This window comes from Hemitrygon akajei, chromosome 18, assembly GCF_048418815.1.
Source record: "Hemitrygon akajei chromosome 18, sHemAka1.3, whole genome shotgun sequence".
In the NCBI taxonomy this organism is placed as follows: domain Eukaryota; kingdom Metazoa; phylum Chordata; class Chondrichthyes; order Myliobatiformes; family Dasyatidae; genus Hemitrygon; species Hemitrygon akajei.
Genome location: NC_133141.1, coordinates 6,478,565 through 6,504,528, shown reverse-complemented (window position 1 = coordinate 6,504,528; position 25,964 = coordinate 6,478,565). Strand labels below are relative to the sequence as shown.

Sequence of the window (25,964 nt, the reverse complement as noted above, 5' to 3'; positions counted from 1 at the left end):
TCCAAGTTGCATGCCATCTTGGACAATGTCTCCCATTCACTCCATAATGTACTGGTTAGGCACAGGAGTACATTCAGCCAGAGACTCATTCCACCGAGATGCAACACTGAGCGTCATAGGAAGTCATTCCTACCTATGGCCATCAAACTTTACAACTCCTCCCTTGGAGTGTCAGACACCCTGAGCCAATAAGCTGGTCCTGGACTTAATTCCACTAGGCATGATTAACATTATTATTTAATTATTTATGGTTTTATATTGCTATATTTCTTCACTATTCTTGGTCAGTGCGTCTGTAACGAAACCCAATTTCCCTCGGGATCAATAAAGTATGTCTATCTGTCTATCTGTCTGTCTGTCTACATTGTGGGGTGAACCATATTCTAATTCATGTGCAGTCTTGTCCTAACTTTGTGGGTAACTAACGATGGTCCTGGTGTCTAATAAATGGGGCTCATCACTCTCAGGAGAGTGCGATAGGAGGGGCTGACAGGAGTTCACACTGGACAAAATTAGTATGGAGCTATTATTGTGTTTCCTGGTAGATAACTTTGTGTAAATAATGGCAGCTTTCTCTTAGCTATTTTAACTATTTTTGTAAGATTGATTTTTGATGCACCTAATAAACACTGAAGTGCTGTGCAACTCCAACCATTTTTTTCGCCTTTGGACGTAACCTACGTATCTAACAGAGAAAGTGTTAAATTATTATTGTCACAAACAAGAGAAAATCTGTAGATGCTGGAAATCCAGAGCAACGCTCATGAATGCCTGAGGAACTCAGCAGGCCAGGCAGAATCTATGGAAAAAAGTACACAGTTGACGTTTTGGGCTGAGACCCTTCATCAGGACTGGAGAAAAAAGATGAGGTCGGAGTAAGAAGGTGGGGGAGGAGAGGAAGAAGTACAAGGTGGTAAGTGATAGGTGAAACCAGGAGAGAGGAATGGGTGAAGTAAAGAGTTGGGAAGTTGATTGGTGAAAGAGATAAAGGGCTGGAGAAGGAGGAATCTGGTAGGACAGGATAGAAGGCCATGGAAGAAAGGGAAGGGGTAGGATCATCAGAGAGAGGTGATGGGCTGTTAAGGACATAGGGTGAGAGAGGGAAATGGGAATGGTGAAGGGGGGGCATTGCCGGAAGTTCGAGAAATCGATATTCATGCAATCAGGTCGTAGGCTACCTAGATTCAAAATAAGGTGTTGTTCATCTTACCTTAGTGTGACCTCATCACAGGAGGCCATGGACTGACATGAATTATTATTGTGCCAGGAGCTAAATAAAAAAGGCCTCCTTGATTAGGTGCCACCTTCTGGGCATGCAAGCAATTACACTTTACATACTGCAGATAGCATCACAAGCAAACAATAGATCAGAGTTCAAATTAATTATCAGAGTACATATATGTCAGCATATTCATTTTCGTGTGGGCATACTCAGTAAATACAAGGACACAATAGAATCAACGAAAAACCACTCCAACAGGATGGACAAACAATCAATGTGTAAAAGACAACAAACTGTGCAAATACAAAAAGAAAAAAAATTATAACAATAATAAATAAGTATTAAATATGGAGAACATGAAATGAAGAGTCCTAGAAAATGAGTTCATAGTTCAGTGATGAGCTCAGTGAAGTTATCCCCTCTGGTTTAAGAATCTGATGGTTGAGGGGTAATAACTGTCCCTGTACCTGGTGATGTGGGTCCTGAGGCTCCTGCACCTTCTTCCTGATGGCAGCAGTGAGAAGAGAGCATGACCTGGGTTGTGGGGGTCCCTGATAATGGATGCTGCTTTCCTGCAACAGCACTCTGTGGAGGGGACATTGCCTCGTTTCTGCAGGGTGGATTTGAATGTATGAGAGTACAGCAAAAGAAGCTGTACCAGCTGTTAACAGTCTTGAGAAAAATAAGTTCAAAGAGGAATCCACCCTCAGTTTCAGTGAAGTGAGCCCCCAGTTCTGACTATAATTTACTACTAATTATAGATTACCATTTTCAGGCATTACAAAGCCAAGGAGATTTGAGAAATGGAATTGTAATTTTGCACCAGGTAATGCTTACAGGAGGTTATAATTAAAGCACATTGTTCAAACAGAAGAGCTGGAATTTTAACTGGACATAATTGGGTCTATATCTGTCTTTTGAAATGATGAAAAGAGATTCCTTCAAGATGATGTGGCAATTGCCAGTGTCCTGTTTTGAAGAAGCTGGTAACTGGGAATATAAAGTGCACCAATAATCAGCGATGCAAAACAGAACAATGGTGAAGGGCACACAAAGAATCCCAGCCTCAAATAAAAACATGCAATACAATAGTGTGATCACTTGAGTCGAGTGTTCAACACCATCCGCCCTGCTCTGCTGGGTGAGAAGCTGACAGTGTTGCAGGTGGATGCTTCCCTGGTGTCATGGATTATTGATTACCTGACTGGCAGACCACAGTACGTGCGGTTGCAACACTGTGTGTCAGACAGAGTGGTCAGCTGCACTGGGGCTGCACAGGGGACTGTCCTGCCTCCCTTTCTCTTCACCATCTACACCTCGGACTTCAACTACTGCACAGAGTCTTGCCATCTTCAGAAGTTTTCTGATGAATCTGCCATAGTTGGATACATCAGCAAGGGAGGTGAGGCGGAGTACAGGGCTACAGTGGGAAACTTTGTCACATGGTGCGAGCAGAATCATCTGCAGCTTAATGTGGAAAAGACTAAGGAGCTGGTGGTGGACCTGAGGAGGGCTAAGGCACCAGTGACCCCTGTTTCCATCCAAAGAGTCAGTGTGGACATGGTGGAGGATTACAAATACCTGGGGACACGAATGGACAATAAACTGGACTGGTCAAAGAACACTGAGGCTGTCTACAAGAAGGGTCAGAGCCGTCTCTATTTCCTGAGGAGACTGAGGTCCTTTAACATCTGCCGGATGATGCTGAGGATGTTCTATGAGGCTGTGGTGGGCAGTGCTATCATGTTTGCTGTTGTGTGCTGGGGCAGCAGGCTGAGGGTAGCAGACACCAACAGAATCAACAAACTCATTCAGAAGGCCAGTGATGTTGTGGGGGTGGAACTGGACTCTCTAACGGTGGTGTCTGAAAAGAGGATGCTGTCCAAGTTGCATGCCATCTTGGACAATGTCTCCCATTCACTCCATAATGTACTGGTTAGGCACAGGAGTACATTCAGCCAGAGACTCATTCCACCGAGATGCAACACTGAGCATTATAGGAAGTCATTCCAGCCTGTGGCCATCAAACTTTACAACTCCTCCCTCGGAGTGTCAGACACCCTGAGCCAATAGCCTGGTCCTGGACTTATTTCCACTTGGCATGATTAACTTATTATTATTTAATTATTTATGGTTTTATATTGCTATATTTCTTCACTATTCTTGGTCGGTGCGGCTGTAATGAAACCCATTTTCCCTCGGGATCAATAAAGTATGTCTGTCTGTCTGTTCTTCCACGGGATTATTCCCTTAATGGAGAACACTCTGAATTACTTGGCTTAATGTGGAGAGGCTGATGGACAGGCAGCCACCATGTGGTGCTTAACGAATCATGGTCAGGGTCCAGTGGCATGGAATGCAAAACAACTGGGGACCCTCCACTGCTGCAGCTTTCCTTCGTCTTCACTGCCATTGTGCTGTGTCATCATCTTCTGTCGGCTCCACCGCTGAGGTCTTGGTGGGATCACTCCTTGTCTGGAACCTCCTGCTTGACCTTACCACCATGGGTGACCCTACCAGGAGCTAAACTCCAGACAGCATCGCAGTCGGGATCTCAGGAACTCACAAGCTTCTCCACCACAAGGTGATGATCCTCAGAGATGCAAAACATGCAATAATTTAGGATAAATCACTGTTATTTATTTGCATACTGTGAATGCTTGTTAATGTCTCATTGCTACAGAACAAAAGAGAAGCAGAAAGAATTACAGTTTCTTGTAAGAAACGGAATGTGCTCATGATTTGTTTGTAAAAACTCTGTGTCATGAACACTCACTTCACCAGTGACACAACCTGTCAACAAATAGAAAAGCAAAGAGCAGAAGTAACAGCCAATTTCCTGAGGCCATGAGAAATTCTGCAAATTTAAGCAGATAAAGGCTAGTTTATTTGGTAGGAAACTCCCAATTCCTTGCATATTAACTGCTGGAATCCTCCTCACTGTTCAAGGAATTATAAGTCTCAGGAGACAATTTAACATTTCATGGAAATGTCAGTTCTTTGAAGGAGGATGGTGACATTGAGATGGTGCTGACGAGACAAGGCGATGTTTTGCAAACAAAACCACTAATTATTCTATTAAATATACTTTGGCTCTGTGGTTGTGGCCTGGACTGGCTGCAGCACTGAACTGACTCTGCAGCTATTGGGGTCCTGGATCAGCTCCACTTGCCTGAGTGCTGAACTGGCTGTGGTCTCACTTTCAGTTCATGTTCAATGTATTATTTGTTTACTTTTTTATTGTTTGCACGATTTATTCTTTTTCATCCATTGAATAGTCTTTATGTTTTGGGGTTTTTCATAAATTCTTTATTTTATGGCACCTGCAAGAAGATGAATATCAAGATTGTATTCAGTATGGTATACATACTTTAATAATAAATGCACTTTGGACTTTGAACTTGGGAAGTACTATTGATTCCACTCTCCTGATCTTTCAACGGAAGTTCTGGAAAGGCTTCCTTTTCAAGTATTTATCTAATTCCCTTTTGAATGTAATGATAGAACTTGCTTCTATTGCTCTATCAGCAATCATTCAGAATACCATAGGGCATTAAAGATATGGGAACTGCACCTCTCAATCACAGGATTCTGCAGAGAGTGGTGTAGACAGCCCAGCGCATCTGTAGATGTAAACTTCCCACTGTTCAGGACACTTACAAAGACAGGTGTATAAAGATCATTTGGGACCTGCGTCACCTCAACCATAAACTGTTCCAGCTACTATCATCTGGGAAATGGTACTGCAGCATAAAAGCCAGGAGCAACAGGTTCCAGGACAGCTTCTTCCACCAGGCCATTAGATTGATTAATTCATACTGACACAACTATATTTCTATGTTATATTGACTGTCCTATTGTACATACTATTTATTATAAATTATTATAAATTCCCGGATGGTAGCAGCTAGAAATGAAAGGTGAAGAGAGAATAACGAGGACTAGCTGGAAGGTGATTGGTGAAGTCAGGTGGGTAGGAAAGATTAAGGGCTGGAGATGAAGGAATCTGATAGGAGAGGTGAGTGGATCATATGAAAAAGTGAAGGAGGAGGTGATAGGCAGGTGAGAAAAGGTAAGAGCCTAGAGTGGGGAACAGAAGAAGAAGGAAGGTGGAGGGGAGTTTTTTACCGGAAGGAGAAATTGATATTCATGCCATTAGGTTGGTGGCTACTCATTCAGAACATAAGGTATTGCTTCTCCACCCTGAGACTTAACAATGACGAAAATCAACAGCTGGAAAGTGAAAATGAGTTTGTTGCAATTGTACATGACATTTTAGCAGCAGACTAATCTTATCCAAAGAACCAACAAGGCAACAGGGCAGTTTCAAGATGATAGTGCCCGAGCAAAAAAAATCTGTAGCTCATGGTCATCCAAATTTGGCTAAGTAGCCTTGTATCAACGTCTCATTTGTCTAACTGTGTGATGATACATATTGTGCGTGTTTTAAGGCAGCAAACATTGACCCTGTTTCTGGTCATCTACATTGAAACTGCTTTGTGTGGTTTGGTGTCAAACTTTATTGTGTAATCACATCTCTGAGCTAATCTCATTGAAATAGTGGAATTAAGGCCTTTATTTTTATTGAATGTGTTAGTTTAACTTAACACTTTTCTAAGTAAGAGCTTCTAAAGGCACAGACTAATATGCCAGGCCTCACCTGCTGGCTGAACTGATTAGCCTGCCGGGCATATTGTTTCTGGGTATGCAGCAGAGAAGCCCTGGTTTATTCCAACATGTGTTTGTAGCATTGAACCAACTGTTAAGCAGGAGGAATTCCCACTTGAATCTTTGGTCAAGGAAGAGCGGTGGCTAGAATCCCTTCTGGAATTCAAAGGGGGCCATGGAGGTTACTGTGGGCCATCTCTGTCCAAAGCAGTTGGAAACTCCAGGACGTGGTGTTGGAAGAGACAAGGCAGCACAAGGTTGTCTCCAGCTCCTGATTCACTCTCTCAGTCGGGATGTTAGATTGGGGGTGGAAACCTGATGAGAGGCTGGAAGTGGCTCCCACAAAAGAACAGAAAGCCTTCCAAACATGGGAGGTGAACTGCAGTCCTCAATCAGACATGATGTCCTGAGGAGAGCCATGCAGCCTGAACATGTGTTGAACCTTGAGTGTGGCCGCCTCACGAGCTGACAGGAGCTCAGGGAGAGCAATGAAGTGGGCAGCCTTGGGGAGCTGGTCCACAATGACCAGAATGGTGGTGTTTCCATCTGACCAGTGATGAAACCTATTGCCAGGTGGGACCAGGAGCAGTGAGGTACAGCCCGCGGGCAGAGCAAACCAGCAGGGCGCTATCGTGACGTCATGTTCTGAGCACAGGTGGGAGAGGTACGGACAAGTGTGGACATCTTGGGCCATCAAAATCAACTCTTTATAAATTCCAGGGTCCACTGAATCCTCAAGTGGCCAACCAGATGGGAAGAGTAACCCCTACACCAACACTCTGAGATGCACAGTGGCAGGGACAAATAGTCAGGAGACCCCCCCCCCCCCCCGGACCTGGATCCATCTATTGGACAGCCCTCATCACTGCCTCTATTCCCAAATCACCAGAGCAGCAATGCATACGTGGGGAAGAATGGGCTCTGGATTGGCACTGATTGATGTCAAATTGGCAGAGAGAGCATTGGTACGTGAGGGTGAAGAAGAGAGCTCAACAGGCTTGATGGGAGTTGAGTCTCTTGGCATCATGAATGTACGAGAGTTTTTGTGATCTGTCCATACCAGAAAGGGGGTGCTCTACCCCCTCCAGTCAATATCAGATGCTTCCTTGACAGCCAGAAGCTCTCAGCTACCAGCATCACAGTTGCAATCTGTAGGGGACAAGTGATGGGAAGGTAATGCACAGGTTTGGAGCTGATTATCCATAGAAGAGCATTGGGAGAGTACAGCTCCAATCTGATGTTTACAACCTGGTTCGCATCCGAGAGGGGGATGAGTGGAAGAAAGCATTCAACAACTCCACTGGCCACTATGGGTACTTCATGATGCCTTTTGGACTGCCCAAAGCCCCTGTTGTTTTTCAGGCACTTGATGCTGACTTCAACCTCAACAATGAATGGTCAAGATGGGTCTGGATGTTGCAGCACCGGGGCAGTAGAGAAGCATCACTTTAGTTCTGAGAATGCTAGGTCCTCTTTTCCAGTCCATAGGAATCCTGCAGAGGTCTTCTTGGTGAGTGTATTTATAGAAGCCACATGGAACTGAAGTTTCTGATGAAGCCGTGATAAAAATGTGCAAACCTCATGAAACACCTCACCTGTTTGACTGCAGATGGATTGGGCCACTCTCTGTCTGCCTGAACTTCCCTTGGGTCCATTTGAACACCGGAAGGGGTGAGGATGTAGCCCAAGAACGACACCTGCCCCTTGTGGAACTCACACTTCTCTGGTTTGGCAGAAAGGTTATTCTCGAGGAGCCGACTGAGACTTTCTGACATGCTGTACATATTCCTGTTGAGAGCAGAAATAGATAAGAATGCCGTCCAAATACATAAAAACAAACTGATTCAATGTGTCCCAGAGCACGTCATTGACCAGGGCCTGAAAAACAGCAGGGTTTCTAGGACAAGAGGGCACAACTTCAGGATTGAAGGACGTCCTTTCAGAACAGAGATACAGAGAAATTACTTTAGTCAGAGGATGGTAAATCTGTGGAATTTGTTGCCACAAGCGGCTGTGGAGGCCAAGTCACTGGGTGTATTTAAGGCAGAGATAGATAGGTTCTTGATTAGCCAGGGCATCAAAGGGCATGGGGTGAAAGCAGGGGAATGGGGATGACTGGATGAAGTGGATCAGCCCATGATTGAATGGCGGAGCAAACATATTTGATTTACTTGTTTATTTATTATTATGTTTTATTTTATTTCTTGTTACTTTTTTTCTCTCTCTTTATGTCACATGCTAGTGATTCTGATTCTGACTCGATAGGCCAAATGGCCTACTTCTGCTCCTATATCTTATGGTCTTATGGTTTAATGATGTACTGAGAGATTGCTTAGTTTTGTGGAATCTTACAAGAAAACTTACAAAAGCATCTCCTAATTGAAGCACAATTTCTATTTAAAAGAGCAGCTGAAATCGCTGTATCAATGGAAACAGCAGCCAGAGACAAAATTGAGTTGCAGTCAGGAATGAAAGTGAGCATGAACAAAATTGCAATGTCAAAACAAAAACCTGCCTGGTCGAACAAATTGTGTTACCGTTGTGGCAGGGGCTCACGTACACCAGACAAATGAAGGTTTAAAGGTGAAACTTGCAGAAAATGCAAAAGTAGGACACATACAAAGAGCATGTTAGGCAAGCAACAGTCAATGGACAGCACAAGGAAGAGAAAAAGCTAGAATCAAGTTGCAGTTTCAAAAGGAATAATGATCACATGCTGTTGATGAGAAATCTATAATGATGAACGTGATACAGGACTGAGTAGCCTTGAGATTTACAATGTGAAAACTAACACGTGTCAAGCAACGTGGCCTACACCAGAAGTGAACAGCAAATTAATTAAAATGGAATTAGACACTGGCTCAGCTGTTCCAGTCATTCCACAAAATGAGTCTGAATGGCATTTCAAAGATACTGAACTGAAGCCAGCAGATATTCAACTAAGAACTTATACTGGAGAAAAGATAACTCCCGTGGGAATGACATTTGTAACACTGAAATACAACAACTAACAAGCCACATTGAGCTTATATGTGGAGGACCAACACTGAGGGGTCGTGATTGGCTGAGAATACAACAACTTGATTGGAGATCAAGTTGGAGGTTGTTTAAAATGAGAGAAAGTCAACATGATTTGAGAGGAACATGTATATTTCAAAAACAAAGGATAAGAACAAATGTAAAAAATCATTGTATTTCAGTCAGAGGGGTGGATCTATGGAACAGTTGTAGTGAGAATTTAAAAACATGCACCACACTTAACAAGTTTTAAAAATTATTTAAAAATTATTTAATGAACAAATATAAAATATATGATTTAAAATGAATGGGAGTAATGTAAATAAATGATACTTGGAATTGGATTTTTGTGTTAAAAGATTATGAAAATTTTTCTTTTGATGTGAAGATTGACGCCAAATATGTTGTTGTATAAGTAAGAGGGGCAGGCGTAATAAGCTGTAGCTTCAGCCTACACCCTTTTGGTCTGTTTTAAAGAATATCTATGTTTTTGTTGTTTTATGAAATCATCGTTGAGAATGATGTTTCTTATTATGTTTGTGCTGACCAAAATTTAAAAATTTTATTCAAAAAAAAGAGATCCATCCACCTTTTGCATGCCACACCCCCTGCAATAGAGTCAACTGAAAGTGAATTTAAAAAGTTACTGGATGATGCCACAGCAGTGTTCCAGGATGACCTTGGAAAACTCAAACATATCAAGGGTAAAATTGTGCTAAATGAAAATGCCACACCCAAGTTTTGCAAAGCCCATCCGGTTCCTTATAACATCTGTGATAAGTAGCCAGAGAGCTAGAACACATAGAGGCTGAAGGAATTCTTTCCAATGGGCAATGCCAGTGGTCCCAATAATTAGGAAAAAAGGGTCTGTCAGGATCTGTGGTGATTTTAAGGTCACTATCAACCCAGTACTGAAAGTAGATCAATACCCTCTGCCCAGGATAGAGGATATTTTTGCAAACCTTTCTGGAGGAAAACACTTCAGCAAAGTGGACTTAGCTGAGGCCTACATACAGATGGAGATGGAGGAAGAGTTCAAAGTGTTTCTCACCACAAACACTCACAAAGGGCTCTATCGGTATAATAGGCTTATGTTTGGAGTAGTAACTGCACCTGCACTCCAGCAGAAAAAATGGACCAGGTGCTGCAAAGCTGCCCAGGTACTCAGTGTATCCTTGATACTAGTAAGGATGACAATGAACATCTCCAAAATCTCAAGACAACGTTTAAAAGATTAGAAGATTATGGGCTCGGAGCACAATGCAACGTGTGAATTATTTAAACCAAGCATTGCACTAATGACACACAAGGATTACACAAGTGTTCTGAGAGAATTCAAGCAGTGGTGGATGCCCCAAGGCCAAGGACATGTCACAGTTGTGGTCCTTTTTAGGATTGGTAAATTACTATAACAGGTTCTTGCTCCACCCCATGAACTCATTACTACAGATCAGGAAGAAATGGCAATAGACAAAGCAGTGAGAGTTGGCATTACAAAAGGTAAAGGAAATGGTGACGTCAGACACTGTAGTCACATATTATGATCTACGTCGTCCAGTGAAGTTCGCTTGTGACACCTCACCTTATGGTATATAGTAGGTGCAGTCATGTCACAGGTTATGATTGATATAAGTGAACGCCCAGGGCCGGATTAAACGGGCCCCGCCCGCATTAAATGCTTGCAAGCTGCATTCTGATGAAATCGGCATTCTCACCATATTCTCACGACAGTTTTGGGCAGACGATTCATTTACACTTAAATAAATGACTTCAGCCATCAGTCTTCTGTTCTTTGACAAAGTACTGTGGATTGAGTTCATAACAATGCATTTCCTAAAAGCTGTGAGCCCAGTTTCATTCTGATAATAAAATTTACTTTGCACTTTGATGCTGCCCGACCTGCTGAATTCCTCCAACTTGTACGTGTTGCTTTGAGTTTCGGGGAACTTCCTTTGATTCTGAGAACAAACTGAGACTGACAGCTCCAGCTCCCGGTAACAGCCCGTCCTCAGGCACACTCACAGCCAATCATCGAGTACCTCTGGGAGAGGAGCGTCAGTGGACGGGACGGTGTGCGCTCGGAGCGGTCTGGGGAGAGGCCGGAGGTAGGGAGCTGTGCTTCGGGTAAAGGCTGCGACACCATCCGGGGTCTAGTTGCGCATTTATTTGTCACTCATGGTTACCAAATGCAGTGGAGAACGCTCATTTTCAAAACTGAAAAGGATTAAAAATGAACTAAGGAGCACCATGGGTCAAAACAGATTAAACTATCTCACTCGAATGAGCATTGAACATGAACTTCTGCGTGAAATAGACATTTCCAGTATCAACAAATTTGCTCATGCTAAATCTAGAAAATCTAACTTTTAAATTGTAGTTTTGTTACTTTTGATATTTGTAAGATTGTAAGTGGAGAGCCAGTGCTTTTTTCACTGGGTGGAAAATATAATATGAGGGAACATCATTTTAAGGTGAGTAGAGGAAAGTGTAGGTAAGATGTCAGAGTTGAATGTTTTACGCAGAGTGTGGTAGGTGCATGGGACACACTGCAAGTGGTAGTGGTAGAGGCAGGTACATTAGGAACATTTAGATAGGCACTTGGATGAAAGAAAAATGGAGGGTTAAGTGGGAGGGAAGCATTTGAATAATCTTGGAGTAGGTTAAAATTTTTTGTATCCCAGCTTTCTGTTTATGGTTAAATGCAGTCAAAGACACCAACTTGTTCAGGTGGAATCAAGCCAAAGTTGAATTTGGCATTGTTCTTGGCACAGAGGCCATGGCCTGAAAGGCTTGTTCTTGTGCTGTTCTGGTCTATGTTCTAGGCAAGCCCAATAATATCTAAATGGCACTCACACACAGACATGTCTGTAGCGTATTTAAGATTTCAATAATATTTGAGTAACCTTGTATATTACAGCTTATATGTATAAAATACATGAATTGCGTATGTAATCATGCTACCATGTAATACGTGCCCACCTTCCGTAAAAGTAAATTCAAAGTTAGACCCACATTTGAGACTCCCATGTCTTCCTTTGGATTAGTTCAATGTTTTGATGTTAGAAAACATAACATTGGTGATGATGTATATTTAAAATGAACCTGGGATGGCTACTGAACTGTTGAAATGCAGTGAGACGTTTGAACTAAAAAAATAGTGAGGAACAGTTGAATTAAATGAAAAGCAGCCCAGCACATGTAGCGATTGGTTGAGTCTCAAAAAAAAAGCAGCACAGCACGTGTTTTTCAGAAAGTAAGACACAAATTAGTTTTTAAAAAAGTCATAAAACAGAAGAATTCGCAGGTTTATAAAGAGTGCGTACCGGGTGATAATAATCATAAAAATAGCAGAAATGACTGGCTATATCAGAAATATAGACACATTTGATTACACAACAGGTCATTGGATCATCTATACTGAGCTATTGGAACAATATTTTGCAGCAAATGAAAGAGCCAATTAGAAACAATGCCAATTTTGCTAAGTACACTGGGTTTAAATGCATACAGTTTGTTTCAAAGTTTAACGGCTCCAACCAAACCATATGAAATGAGCCTTGTTGATAATGTCAAAGTGATGTAGGAATACTTAGAATCAAAGCCATTGTTGAATGCAGAACGCTCAGGTTTCATAAGTGGAATCAAAAAGAAGGGGAGTTCATTTCAGTGTCCGTGGCTGAATTGAAGATATTGTCTGAGCATTGTCAGTTCAGTAATGGGTTTATTGATGCACTGAGAGATCGTTTAGTTTGTTGAATCTTACAAGAAAGCATTCAAAGACGGCTACTAACTGAAGCATTTGAAAGAACAGTTTTCAATAGAAACTGCAGCCAGAGACGCAATTGAGTTGCAGTCAGGAATGAAAGTGAACGTGAATAAAATTACAGTGTCTAAACAGAAACCGGCCTGGCCAAACAAATTGTGTTACCGTTGTGGCAGGGGCTCACATACAGCACAACAAATTAAAAGTGAAACATGGAGAAAACATTGGTCACATACAAAGAGTATGTCAGACAGACAAAAATAAATGGACTGCACAGAGAAGAGAGAAAGATAAAAAGTCAAGTTGCAGTTTCAAAAAGAGCACTAATCTGTATGCTGTTGATGAAAAATCTGATAATGATGCGAGTGCCACAGAACTGTGTAATCTTGAGATTTATTGTGTGAAAATCAATAATAGACGAGCAATATGGCTTACAGCAGAAGTGAATGGCAAATTAATTAAGAAGGAATTGGAGCAACACACAAAATACTGGAGGAAATCGGCAGGCCAGTCAGCATCTATGGAAAAAAGTACAGTCGATGTATCAGGCTGAGACCCTTTGGCAGGATTTCCAGCATCTGCAGATTTTCTCTTGTTTTTGAAGATGGAATTGGACACTGGTTCGGCTGTTTCAGTCATTTCACAAAATGAGTTTGAACAGCAGTTCAAAGATACATACTGAAGCCTACAGATATCCAACTAAACTTATACTAGAGAAAACATAATTCCTGTGGGAATGACATTCGTGACAGAGAAATACAGTACCCAACAAGCCACATTGAGCTTATTTGTGGTAAAAACAGGAGGACCAGCATTGTAGTGGCATGAGTGGCTGAGACAACTACAATTTGACTGCATGCCACATTCCCTGTAATGAAGCCAACTGGAAGTGAATTAAGAAAGGTACTGGATGATGTCTCCATGCCGTACACAATGAACCAGTCCCCAAAAGAGGACAAACAGGTGTTGGTGCCAACTTCTATGCCTCTGATTGGAAAGCAAATTGGACCAAGGAAGGCCCGTACTGCTCAGAGGAATTGTGAAAGTGACAAAAACACTGGTCAGACTACAACAGTTTTTGTAGGCAACACATCTGAGAAAGTTTCTGATATATTAATCAGGCAGTTATTTGTAAACTGTGTCTTAGTTTTAAGCTGGAAAAGAGTTCAAGAAGCTTCAGGAAAGTTGCAAGTATTCAACTTTTGAGTATAAAGAACCAGAATCTACTCTGCGTGCATTAAGGTTATTGCATAAACTTCAAATGGGAGACAAAAAGCTGCTTGTAAAAGTAGATGCAAAGACCAAAACCCAGCTGGATGAATGGAAGGCCAACAAGAAAGGAGTCAATGGAGATTCGAGCACAGAGGATTTATCAGATGACGTTGTGGATGCCGAAACCAAGAGGAGAGATCAGATCGTAAAGGGAGCAATAGAAAGATTATTAAGAGTATACTCCAGTGAACTAAATGTACCTTTCCAAGATCAAGATGCACAAACTAGAATAAGAAAAATGAAAGTAGAAGAAAGGTGTCCCAATCTTTCAAAACCATTTCCTGTAGTCTCAGAATCAACTCCTACAAGCACCATGGAGGAGGCCCCAGAACCTGGGACTGTTTTCCCTGCCAAGCAGAGGGATTCCCCTTGTCAGCAAACATATTATCCCACACAAGTAAGAAAGTCTCCATAGCAATGAAATCTTTACAATTTTAGATTGTGAGGACACTCAGTCCTCGTTTATTGTCATTTAGTAATGCATGAATTAAGAAATGATACAATGTTCCTCCAGTATATCACAGAAACACAAGACAGATCAAGACTAACTGATAAAAGCCACATAATTATAACATATAGTTACAACAGTGTAAAGCAATAACATAATTTGATAACGAGCAGACCATGGACACGGTAAAAAAAAAGTCTCAAAGTCCTCGATAGCCCACCATCTCACGTAGACGGTAGAAGGAAGAAAAACTCTTCCTGCCTTGAACCTCCAGCGCTGCAAAACTTCCCGATGCAGCCTCTGGAAGCATCCGACCACAGCCAACTCTGAGTCGGTCCGAACACTTAGAGCCTCCGACCAGCCCTCCGATACCGAGTACCGAGCACCATCTCTGCCGAGCGCTTCGACCCCGGCCGCCAAGCAACAGGCAAAGCCGAGGATTCGGGGCCTTCCTCTCCGGAGATTTTTCGATCGCACAGTAGCAGCGGCAGCGAAACAGGCATGTCAGAAGTTTCACCAGATATTCCTCCGTGCTTCTCACGTCCGTCCCCATCAAATTAGGATTGTGCACGGCCCCTACTTACAGATAACAGATATTCATTCCTGGAGTGGCCGTGTGTGCTGTCATCGCGCTGCCATCTCTTTAATCTTTCAGCCCAAATGGGACATTTTCAAATTTACGATGCTGTGAATGTCTGTATATGTTAGTTGTACTATCTAGTATACTGTGTATGTAGTTGAGATGCGTCTCTATTGAGTTGGAGTTTATAGCTAAGCAGGGAGGAGTGTTGTTTATTTAAGGTTTCAGTAGTGTTTGAGTGAACTTGTATATATATTGGTTGATTAAACATTCTTGGTCGTTTAAATAATTCATTATGTGTTATATGTATAAATGCGTGAATGGCATACACCATCACACTACCATGTGATACACAAGGATCTGTATTTTGGACTCCTGTGTCTTCCTTTGAATTAGTTTAACGTTTTAAAGTTACAAGACATAACACGGTTAAGTTACATAACAAGGTCCTTTCAGGATGGGTCAGACAGGGAACGTTTTCACTGATGTATGGCTCAGCTGCCCACTTATGACCATATTCAAGAAGCAATCAAAGCTATATCCAGAAGCGAGATCTAATCCTTTGAATGTTGCATATAGGTTCTCAGTGATTTGGTTGCATGCTACTCTTTGCCTGCAGTTTATTAAATATTTAAAAGCCATGACTGCTGCATTGGGGAATCCTAGTTAGGCTGGAAAGCTGTTCCAAACACTCAGTATGGTGCTGCCCTCTATTACAGTGCAATTAACTTGCTCCTGCTGGTCAAACTCATATCCTTTAATGAACAGTCAATTCAGAATGGGAATTTGAATGATTTCTTATTTTTCTTGACTGTTAAAACTGTTTCATTTATAATGCAGAACATCGGAGAATGATACCCGGCATCTCCAGTGCATCAGTTTCAAAATCCCACCATCACCATGTTTCACTCAGCCTGTACAATCTTGCCAAACATTACATCAGAGCAAGAGGCCTCTGTTTTGCAAGCTGTGCCTTTCTGTACATCTGCAGTTGCCCCCTTACATCATTGATGACAAACCTCACAGCCATCATGTTTCTGTGGTCGCGAACTCTTCCCCGTGTATTATTTAAAACTGCTTCACTTTCACACCCCACCCATCTCCACCAGCCAGTCTCTGCATCACTTTATATTTTATGCCTGCTGTGTCTGTAATGGGTTGAGATTGTTATAATGCTGACTCATGTGGCTTCCTGGAATGTTCCTATCTGTTCATACAGATAGTGACACATTTTTACTCTTCTCAACCTGAAATTAGCTACCATAGCAGATATGGAGATAATGGTGAAAGGAAGTTCTGGTTGTTTTAAGTAACATGGGAATTCTGTGTTAAATACATGTGAACTAAAATTTGAAATGGCTTAATTTTGCAGAGCAATGATTGCAAATGCAGGCAGTTTGCCATCATTATAACTGCAAGTTCCATGCTGTAAAGTTCTTTAGCAGGGTTTGCAGCCTTCAGTGCAAATGCAAGTTCTTTTTACCTCATTCAATGCAGGAGAGAGGGAGATCAAAAACTATTCTGATACTGTTTTGCTGTGTTTCTGAAATGGTTGAATTAATTTGGGCATGGCTACTACCATGATTACGAGTTTCCCCATGGCTCTGCCACACTTCTGAACTTGTCAATTTCTGTACCTGCTTATGTATGTATTTGGCTATTCAGTGTCACCTTCCTGACTGAGGAGAGCAGACAGAAGAGTCTGAAAAAGGGGCGCAAAGGGGAACAAAGTAAAAAATGGAAAGATCAATGACTAAGTAGAGTAGAAAATGGAATGGGTATGCTTTAATGCAAAGAACAGTTACATGCAAAGTTAAGGATGAGCTATACCAGAAACTACTGCATGGGGAATCTGATTCATTGGCTATGACAGCCATTTGACATAAATATTCTTGGCTATAATGCATTTGGCAGGAATAGGAGGGGTGGCAGGGTGGAGATATGCCTCTACCAGAGGAGGTGTAAGGCTCTCCTTCCCTCCTCTAGCCTACAGGTCACCCTTGGGCCTGCTTAGCCTCCCGATCAGGGTCCCGTAAAGCCATAGGAGCAGGTGGTGGATGGTTGTATGAGCAGCTGGTGCAGATCACAAGTCCTGGTTATGTGATCACTGATATCAGAGATTGTCTGCCTGAAGAGTATTGATAATGGCTGAGGTCACCCGTCTTGTAAAGACATTTCCAAGAAGAAGGCAATGGCAATCCACTTCAATAGAAAAATTTACCAAGAACAATCTCGGTCCTGGATAGACCATGATTGCCTACGCCATATGACATGGCACACAATGATGATGATGATGATGAGGAGGAAAAAGACAGGAAACAATGCGACAGTAATAGTGTTAGACTGTATTACATGGGAACAAAAGTAGACCATTTAGGTCTTTTTGCCAATTAAAGAGAGTTTTTTGTGTCTTATTTGCATTCTAATTCCATTCAAATATTTTGATACTATGCCACTGATATTTTCTTTATTACATGCCAGAAAGTTTTTTCCACAAGGATAGAATACAACTGTAACAATTTACAGGTTAATATTTATTTATTTGGAGATACAGTGCGAAATAGGCCTTCCACCTTTCAAGCCACACCATCCAGCAACCCCTCCCCCCTCCGATTTAACCCCCAATTTAATCCTCATCTATTCACAGGACAATTTACAATGACCAATTAACCTACCCAGTATGTCTTTGGACTGTGGGAGGAAACTGGAGGTCCCGATGTGACCCAATTAACTGGAATCCACTGCATGTGTACATATAAATACAAAATATTTTTTAATTAAAATATTTTAATTATAATGTATATATTGCACTGTACTTCTGTCATAAAAGGACAAATGTCATGCATTGTATCAGTGATAATAAAGTTGATATGATTGTAGAGAGCATTAAAATGGGAGTAGCATAGGGTTAGTATAAATGGGTGGTCAATGGTTGGCCAGTGGGCCAAAGGTCCTGTTTCATTCTCTATAACTCTACAACTTAAAAAATATATTAGTTGCATTGTAAATCTACATTAATTCAATGATATTTCAATAACCCCCTATGCAATCTCAATACACAGGTGTTAAAATTGCCATTAGATTGTCAAGTACACAACAAATGCATGAAGACATAGCTCATATACAGTGGAGCATTGGGACCAGAACATTTTTGGCCCAATTAGGTGGCTGCCCCAAATAGTTGAATTTTTGTGAAAATAGTTAAGAAGGTATAAAAAGATAAACTACTATTAAACTGAGTAAAAAATTGTCTATTTAAATGAGATGCAGAATAAGTTAGAATACTATCAATACTACTACAGTTTTATAGTACTTATGGTTTTAGAGTTCCGAATTGTTTTTGAGGGAGAAATTCATCTGGTGTATGTAAATACCATGTCCTTTGACTGTAAATGAACAAGATTAACACAGACACCTCATGAATTGAATTGACTTTATTTCTTATATATTTCACACACACGAGGAGTAAAAATCTTTACCATAGAACCATAGAACATTACAGCACAGAAACAGGCCTTTTGGCCCTTCTTGGCTGTGCCGAACCATTTTTCTGCCTAGTCCCACTGACCTGCACCTGGACCATATCCCTACATACACCTCTCACCCATGCACCTGTCCAAGTTTTTCTTAAATGTTAAAAGTGAGCCTGCATTTACAACTTCATCTGGCAGCTCATTCCACACTCCCACCACTCTCTGTTTGAAGAATCCTCCCCTAATGTTCCCTTTAAACTTTTCTCCCTTCACCCTTAACCCATGTCCTCTGGTTTTTTTCTCCCCTGGCCTCAGTGGAAAAAGCCTGCTTGCATTCACTCTATCTATACCCATCATAATTTTATACACCTCTATCAAATCACCCCTCATTCTCCTACACTCCAGGGAATAAAGTCCTAACCTATTCAACCTTTCTCTGTAACTCAGTTTCTTAAGTCCCAGCAACATCCTTGTAAACCTTCTCTGCACTCTTTCAACCTTATTAATATCATTCCTGTAATTTGGTGACCAAAACTGCACACAATACTCCAAATTCAGCCTCACCAATGCCTTATACAACCTCACCATAACATTCCAATTCTTATACTCAATACTTTGATTTATAAAGGCCAACGTACCAAAAGCTCTCTTTACTACCCTATCTACCTGTGATGCCACTTTTAGGGAATTATGTATCTGTACTCCCAGTTTCCTCTGTTCTACTGCACTCCTCAGTGCCCTACCATTTACCTTGTATGTTCTACCTTGGTTTCACCTTCCTAAGTGCAATACCTCACACTTGTCTGTATTAAACTTCATCTGCCATTTTTCAGTCCATTTTTCCAGTTGGTCCAAATCCCTCTGCAAGCTTTGAAAACCTTCCTCACTGTCCACTACACCTCCAATCTTTGTATCATCAGCAAATCTGCTGATCCAATTTACCACATTATCATCCAGATCATTGATATAGATGACAAATAACAATGGACCCAGCACTGATCCCTGTGGCACACCACTAGTCACAGGCCTCCACTCAGAGAAGCAATCCTCCACTACTACTCTCTGACTTCTCCCATTGAGCCAATGTCTACTCCAGTTTACTACCTCTCCATGTATACCTAGCGACTGAATCTTCCTAACTAACCTCCCATGTGAGACCTTGTCAAAGGCCTTATTGAAGACAACATCCACTGCCTTCCCTTCATCCACTTTCCTTGTAACCTCCTCGAAAAGCTCTAATAGATTTGTTAAACTCGAAGCCATGTTGACTCTCCCTAATAAGTCCTTGTTTATCTAGATACTTGTAGATCCTATCTCTTAGTACTCCTTCCAATAATTTACATAAAACCGACGTCAAACGTACCAGCCTATAATTTCCCGGATTACTTTTAGAGCCTTTTTTAAACAAAGGAACAACATGAGCTATCCTCCAATCCTGAATCGCCTCAATATAGCAAGCACCTCCTCCTCTTCAATCTGTATAGGTTCCATGACCTCACTACTTGTTTGCCTTATTTCCATTGACTCCATGCCAGTTTCCTTAGTAAATACAGACACAAAAAAAACCATTTAAAATCTCCCCCATTTCTTTTGGTTCCATACATATCCGACCACTCTGATCTTCAAGAGGACCAATTTAATCCCTTACTTTCCTTATGCTATTAATATACCTGTAGAAGCTCTTTAGTTTATCCTTCACCTTGACTGTCAAAGCTACCTCATGTCTTCTTTTAGCCCTCCTGATTTCTTTCTTAAGTATTTTTTTGCACTTTTTATACTCCTCAAGCACTTTATTTGCTACCTGTTTCCTATACATGTCATAAATCTCTCTCTTCTTCTTTATCAGAGTTCCAATATCCCTAGAGAACCAAGGTTCCTTATTCTTATTCACTTTGCTTTTAATCCTGACAGGAACATACAAACTCTGCACTCTCAAAATTTCTCCTTTGAAGGCCTCTCACTTACTAACAACATCCTTGCCAGAGAACAACCTGTCCCAATCCACGCTTTTTAGGTCCTTTCTCATTTCTTCAAATTTGGCCTTTTTCCAGTTTAGAACCTCAGCCCGAGGACCAGATCTATCTTTATCCATGATCAAGTTGAAACTAATGTTGTTATGATCACTGGAGCCAAAGTGTTCCCCTACACACACTTCCATCGCCTGTCCTAACTTGTTTCCTAATAGGAGATCTAATATTGCATCCTCCCTAGTTGGTCCATCTATATATTGATTTAGAAAACTTTCCTGAACACATTTTACCAACTCTAACCTATCTAGACTTTTAACAGTATGGGAGTCGCAATCAATATGTGGAAAATTAAAATCCCCTACAATCACAACTTTATGTTTCCTGCAGTTGTCTGCTCTCTCTCTGCAGATTTCCTCCTCCAATTCTCACTGACTATTGGGTGCTCTATAATACAACCCCATTAATGTGGTCATACCTTTCCTGTTTCTCAGCTCCACCCATATGGCCTCGGTAGACAAGCCCTCTAATCTGTCCTGCCTGAGCACTGCTGTAACATTTCCCCTGACTAGCAATGCCACCACCACACCCCCCCCCCCCCCCACACCCTTCATCCCTCTGCCTCTATCACATCTGAAACATCAGAACCCTGGAACATTAAGCTGCCAGTCCTGCCCCTCCTGTAGCCAAGTTTCACTAATGGCTACAATGTCATAATTCCACGTGTCAATCCACGCCCTCAGCTCGTCAGCCTTACCAACAATACTCCTCATATTGAAATAGACACACCTCAGAAGATTATTACCACAACACATAACCCTTCAATTTGTAACTTTGCATGAATCTTTAACATCATTTATTTTCACCCCCGCTCCACTATCTACTCTGGCACTCTGGTTCCCATCCCCCTGCAAATCTAGTTTAAACCCCCCCAATAGCACTAACAAAACTCCCTGCAAGGATATTGGTCCCCCTGTAGTTCAGGTGTAACCTGTCTCTCTTGGACAGGTCCCACCTGCCCCAGAAGAGGTCCCAATGATCCTAAAATCTGAAACCCTGCCCCCTACACCAGTTCCTCAGCCATGTGTTCATCCTCCAGAGCATCCTACACTTACCCTCACCGGCACGTGGCACAGGTAGCAATCCTGAGATTACTACCCTTGAGATCCTGCTTTTTAACTTCCTACCAAGTTCTCTATACTCACTCTTGGTGACTGTTACTTTGTTTACCCAGCGTGGAGCTTGTGGAATTCTATGTGATCTCTTTCTCTCTACATTTTAACATGGATTTACAAACCTCTCCCATCATTTATTTCCATGGATTACTGGACCTTTCTACTTTGCCATTTTAAGACTTTAAGAACTGTTCCTAAGCTTGACAGTTTGGGAGCCACACACACACTTAACACTGTTAACATCAGTTTATTTTGTTTAATTTTCTATATTTTAAGTAGACTCTAATAAAGATAGTGGTTTTAACATTAAAACCTGACTCAATTCGTGATCTATTGCTGCTGGTATGTAACACTTGAAAGATTTAATTGCCTCATAGGTGCCCAGAAATGGTGGTTCCTATCTCCCACTTTCCCTGTAGTGCTCCGAAGGAAAATTTTACAGGGAATAACTTTATCCCACACATTCTTGAAGCAGAAACCTCGCTGGGACAAAATACAAAAAGTTTATACTGGGGTTGAAAGCTTTTGATTGAGAAGCAAGAATGTGACTAATAAACCAAGTGGGACATACTCAAACATGTTCTCTTCCTCCAAGTTTTTTTTCAAAAAAATAAACTTTATTCATATATATATATATATATATATATATATATATATATATATATAATATACTGTATACCAGGGGTGATTGATATGTTCATAGCCTAAGGTAGAAGGAGTCAATTTTAGAAGACTTAGCACATTTATTTTTCAAAATAGTCCCCTCCCCTTCATATTGACATATATAGTACTGTGCAAAAGTCTCTGGCACCCAAGCTATATACATATATATATATATATGTGCCTAAGACTTTTGAACAGTACTGTATATCAAGAGCAAGGCCACTGAGGGATAAAGGAAGGAACACATGGTTGAAGGAGGAGGATGTGGCAAATGTCCTAACTGAGTACCTTGCATCAGAGTTTACCTAGAAGGATGTGAGATCATTGTGGAGTGTGCTAATACACAAGGACATTTTGAGATAAAGAAAGAGGTATTTTTGTGTCTTTTAAAGAATATTAAGACCATAAGACATTGGAGCAGAATTAGGCCATTTGGCCCATCGAGTCTGCTCTACCATTTCATCACAGCTGATCCAATTTTCCTCTCAGCCCCAATCTTCTGACTTCTCCTCATATCCCTTCATGCCCTGGACAGGTGGATAAGTCTAGACCTCATGGGATATACACCAGGTTATTGAGAGAGACAAGGATGACATTGCCGGAGCCCTGACCAAGATCTTTTTAGCCACAAGTGAGGGCCTAGAGAACTGTTGAGTAGCTAATATTCGGTTATTCAAGAAAGGAAATAGGGATAATCTGGAAACTACAGACCAGTGGCTCTCACGTAGATGATTGGGAAGCTATTAGAGTGGATTCTTAGGGATAGCATTTGGAAAACTATGGTCTAATTAGATAAAGTCAGCATTGCTTTGCGCTGGGCAGGTCTTGTCTTACTAACGCCATTCAGTTTTTCAAGGAGGTGATGAAGGTGATTGATGAAAGTGGAGCTGTGGATCTTTATAACATGGATTTTAGTAAGGCATTTGATAAGGTCCCTCATGGTAGGATCATCTAAAAGTTAAGAAGCATGGCATTCACAATGACTTGGCTATTTGGATGCAGAATTGGCTTGCCTATAAAAGACATGATAGTAGTTGGTGGGACTTACTCCGGTTGGAGGTCTTTGACTGATAGCATTCCAAAGGGATCTATGCTGGGACCTCTGTTATATAAATGATCTGGTGAAAATGTAGATGATTGGGTCAGTACTTTGTAGATGCTACGAGGATTTATGGTAAACACAAGAGATTCTGCAGATGCTGGAAATCCAGAGCAACTCACACAAAATGCTGGATCAGATCAGCAGGTCAAGCAGCATCCATAAAAATGAACAAACAGTTGATGTTTTGGGCTGAGATTCTTCTTCAGAACTGGAAAGAAAGGGGGAAGATGCCAGAATAAAAAGGTGGGGGGAGGGGTAGGAATAGAAGATGATACCTGAAGCCAAGTGGGTGGGAAAAGTAAAGAGCTGGAGAAGAAAGAATCTGATAGGAGAGGAGAGTGGACCATATGAAAAAGGGAAGGAGGAGGGACAATGGCTGAGGTGACAGGCAGGTGAGAAGAGGTATGAGACCAGATTGGGGAATAGAAGAAGAGGGGAGTGGTACGGATTTTTTTTATCGGAAGGAGATAGTGGTGTTCATGCCATCAGGTTGGAGGCTACCGAGATGGAATATACTGTAAGCTGTTGGTCCTCCACCCTGAAGGTGGCCTCATCTTCACACAAGAGGAGGCCATGGACAAATATATCGGAATGGGAATCAGAATTAAAATGTTTGGCCACTGGGAATTTCCGCTTTTGGTAGCTTGAGTGGAAGTGCTCATCAAAGCAGTTCCCCAATTTACGATGGGTCTCACCAATGTAGAAGAGACCACATCAGACACAATAGACAATCCCAGTAGTTTCATAGGTGAGGTGTTGCTTCACCTGGAAGGACTGTTTGAGGTCCTGAATGGAGTTGAGGAAGGTGGTGAATGGGCAGGTGAAGCACTTTGGCTGCCTGCGGGGATAAGTTCTAGAGGAAGATTAGTGGACAGGGATGAATAGACAAGGGAATCCCGGAGGGAGTGATCCCTGTTGAAAGTGGAGGTGGGAGAGGTAAAGATACATTTAGTGGTGGATCCCTTTGGATATGGTGGAAGTTGCAGAGAATGATATATTGGATATGAAGGCTCATGGGGTGGTAGGTAAGACAGACAGACATACTTTATTAATCCCGAGGGAAATTGGGTTTCGTTACAGCCGCATCAACCAAGAATAGTGAAGAAATATAGCAATATAAAACCATAAATAATTAAATAATAAGTTAATCATGCCAAGAGGGGAAAAAAAGGATAAGAGGAACTCTATCCATGTTAAGGTAGTGGGAAGATGGAGTGAGCGTGGATGTTCAGGAGATGGAGGAGATGTGGGTGAGGGCAGCGTCAATGGTGGAGGAAGAGAAACTTTGTACTTTGAAGAAAGAGGACATCCTGGGGACAGAAGATTTATGGTGTTGTGGGTAGCATAGAACACTGTTTAAGGATACAGCAGAAATGGGCAGAGAAATGGCAGATTTCACCAGCCAAATGTGAAGTGTTGCACTTGGAGATCTAATGTAATAGACAGTACACTGTTAATGGCAAGACCAGGAACAGTGTTGATATGCAGAGGGATCTTGGGGTCTGAGTTCATAGCTCCCTGAAAGTGGCTACACAGGTTGATAGGGTGTTTAAGACGGCATGCTTGCAGTTATTAGTCAAGGCATCGAGTTCAAAAGTCAGGAAGTTAAGTTGCAGCTTTATAAAACTCTGGTGAGGAGGTCTGGAATAATGTCTTCAATTCTGGTCAACCATTTTAGGAAGAACGTAGGCTTTGGTGAGGGTTCAAAAAAGATTTACCAGGATGCTGTTTGGATTAGATGGCATGCCTGAGAGGTTGGACAAGTTTTCTCTAGAGCAGCAGAGACTGAGAGAAGTCCTGATAGAGACTTATAAAATTATGAGAGGTATAGATAGCATGGACAGACAGTACCTTTTTCCCCGAGTCAAAATGCCTAATATTAGAGAGCATGTATTGAAGGTGAGATGGAGTATTGCTGAAAGGAGATGTGTTTTTTTACAGAGAGCAGTGGTGGAGGCAGATTCAAGAGAGATAATTAAGAGGCTCTTAGATAGGCAGAAAATGGAGGGATTTGGACATTGTGTAGTCAAAAGGGATTAATTACTAGTTTAATTCGTTCAGCACAACTTCGTGAGCTGAAGAGCCTTTTCATGTATTGTACCGTTCTATGTTCAATGTTCTGGCAATGAGATATCATCCCAGATGACAGCACAGTTTGCTCAGGGAACCACTCTACAGTATGTACGCAGATTTGTTTTTAATAAACTTTATTCATTATAAAATATTTTTAAGAATAAACCTTTTCATTCGTTCATTCGCGTACAAGGCGTTACGTAGTGTTCAATTACGTTTCTTAAAAGCAACAGCACTGTTGTCACACATGTGGCCCTGGGGTGGTACATTACTACGATTCAACTTTGGGCTTTCCCTATCCAGTAGCCCAGCAGAACCCGAAATTCTGGTCCTCCCCTACTAAGCCCTTGCGGTGGCTGCACCAAGCTTCAGTGCGCGACCTTCACCATGTCCTCCTGCAACCTGCAATGTACCAGTCGGATATCTCGCTGTGCTGGCAGACCAACAAGACCCGGGCAGACCGTCGGGAGTCTTTTACCGAGCCGAAGATCTGCTAGCAGGACTTGATGCCCGCTTTTCTGTGACTCCCTGGGAACAGTC

The 25,964-nt window shown here is 41.7% G+C and overlaps 1 protein-coding gene across 1 annotated transcript in view; it reads left to right on the top strand.

Annotated features, from left to right (window-relative positions):
* Window positions 1–10,911: 10,911 nt before the first annotated feature.
* Window positions 10,912–25,964, top strand: part of LOC140741047 (ADP-ribosylation factor 1-like) — a 37,420-nt gene continuing 22,367 nt past the window's right edge. The window contains exon 1 of the mRNA XM_073070709.1: window positions 10,912–11,013. The gene's annotated coding sequence lies outside the window, so the exon portion shown is untranslated. The remainder of the gene's footprint in view (window positions 11,014–25,964) is intronic.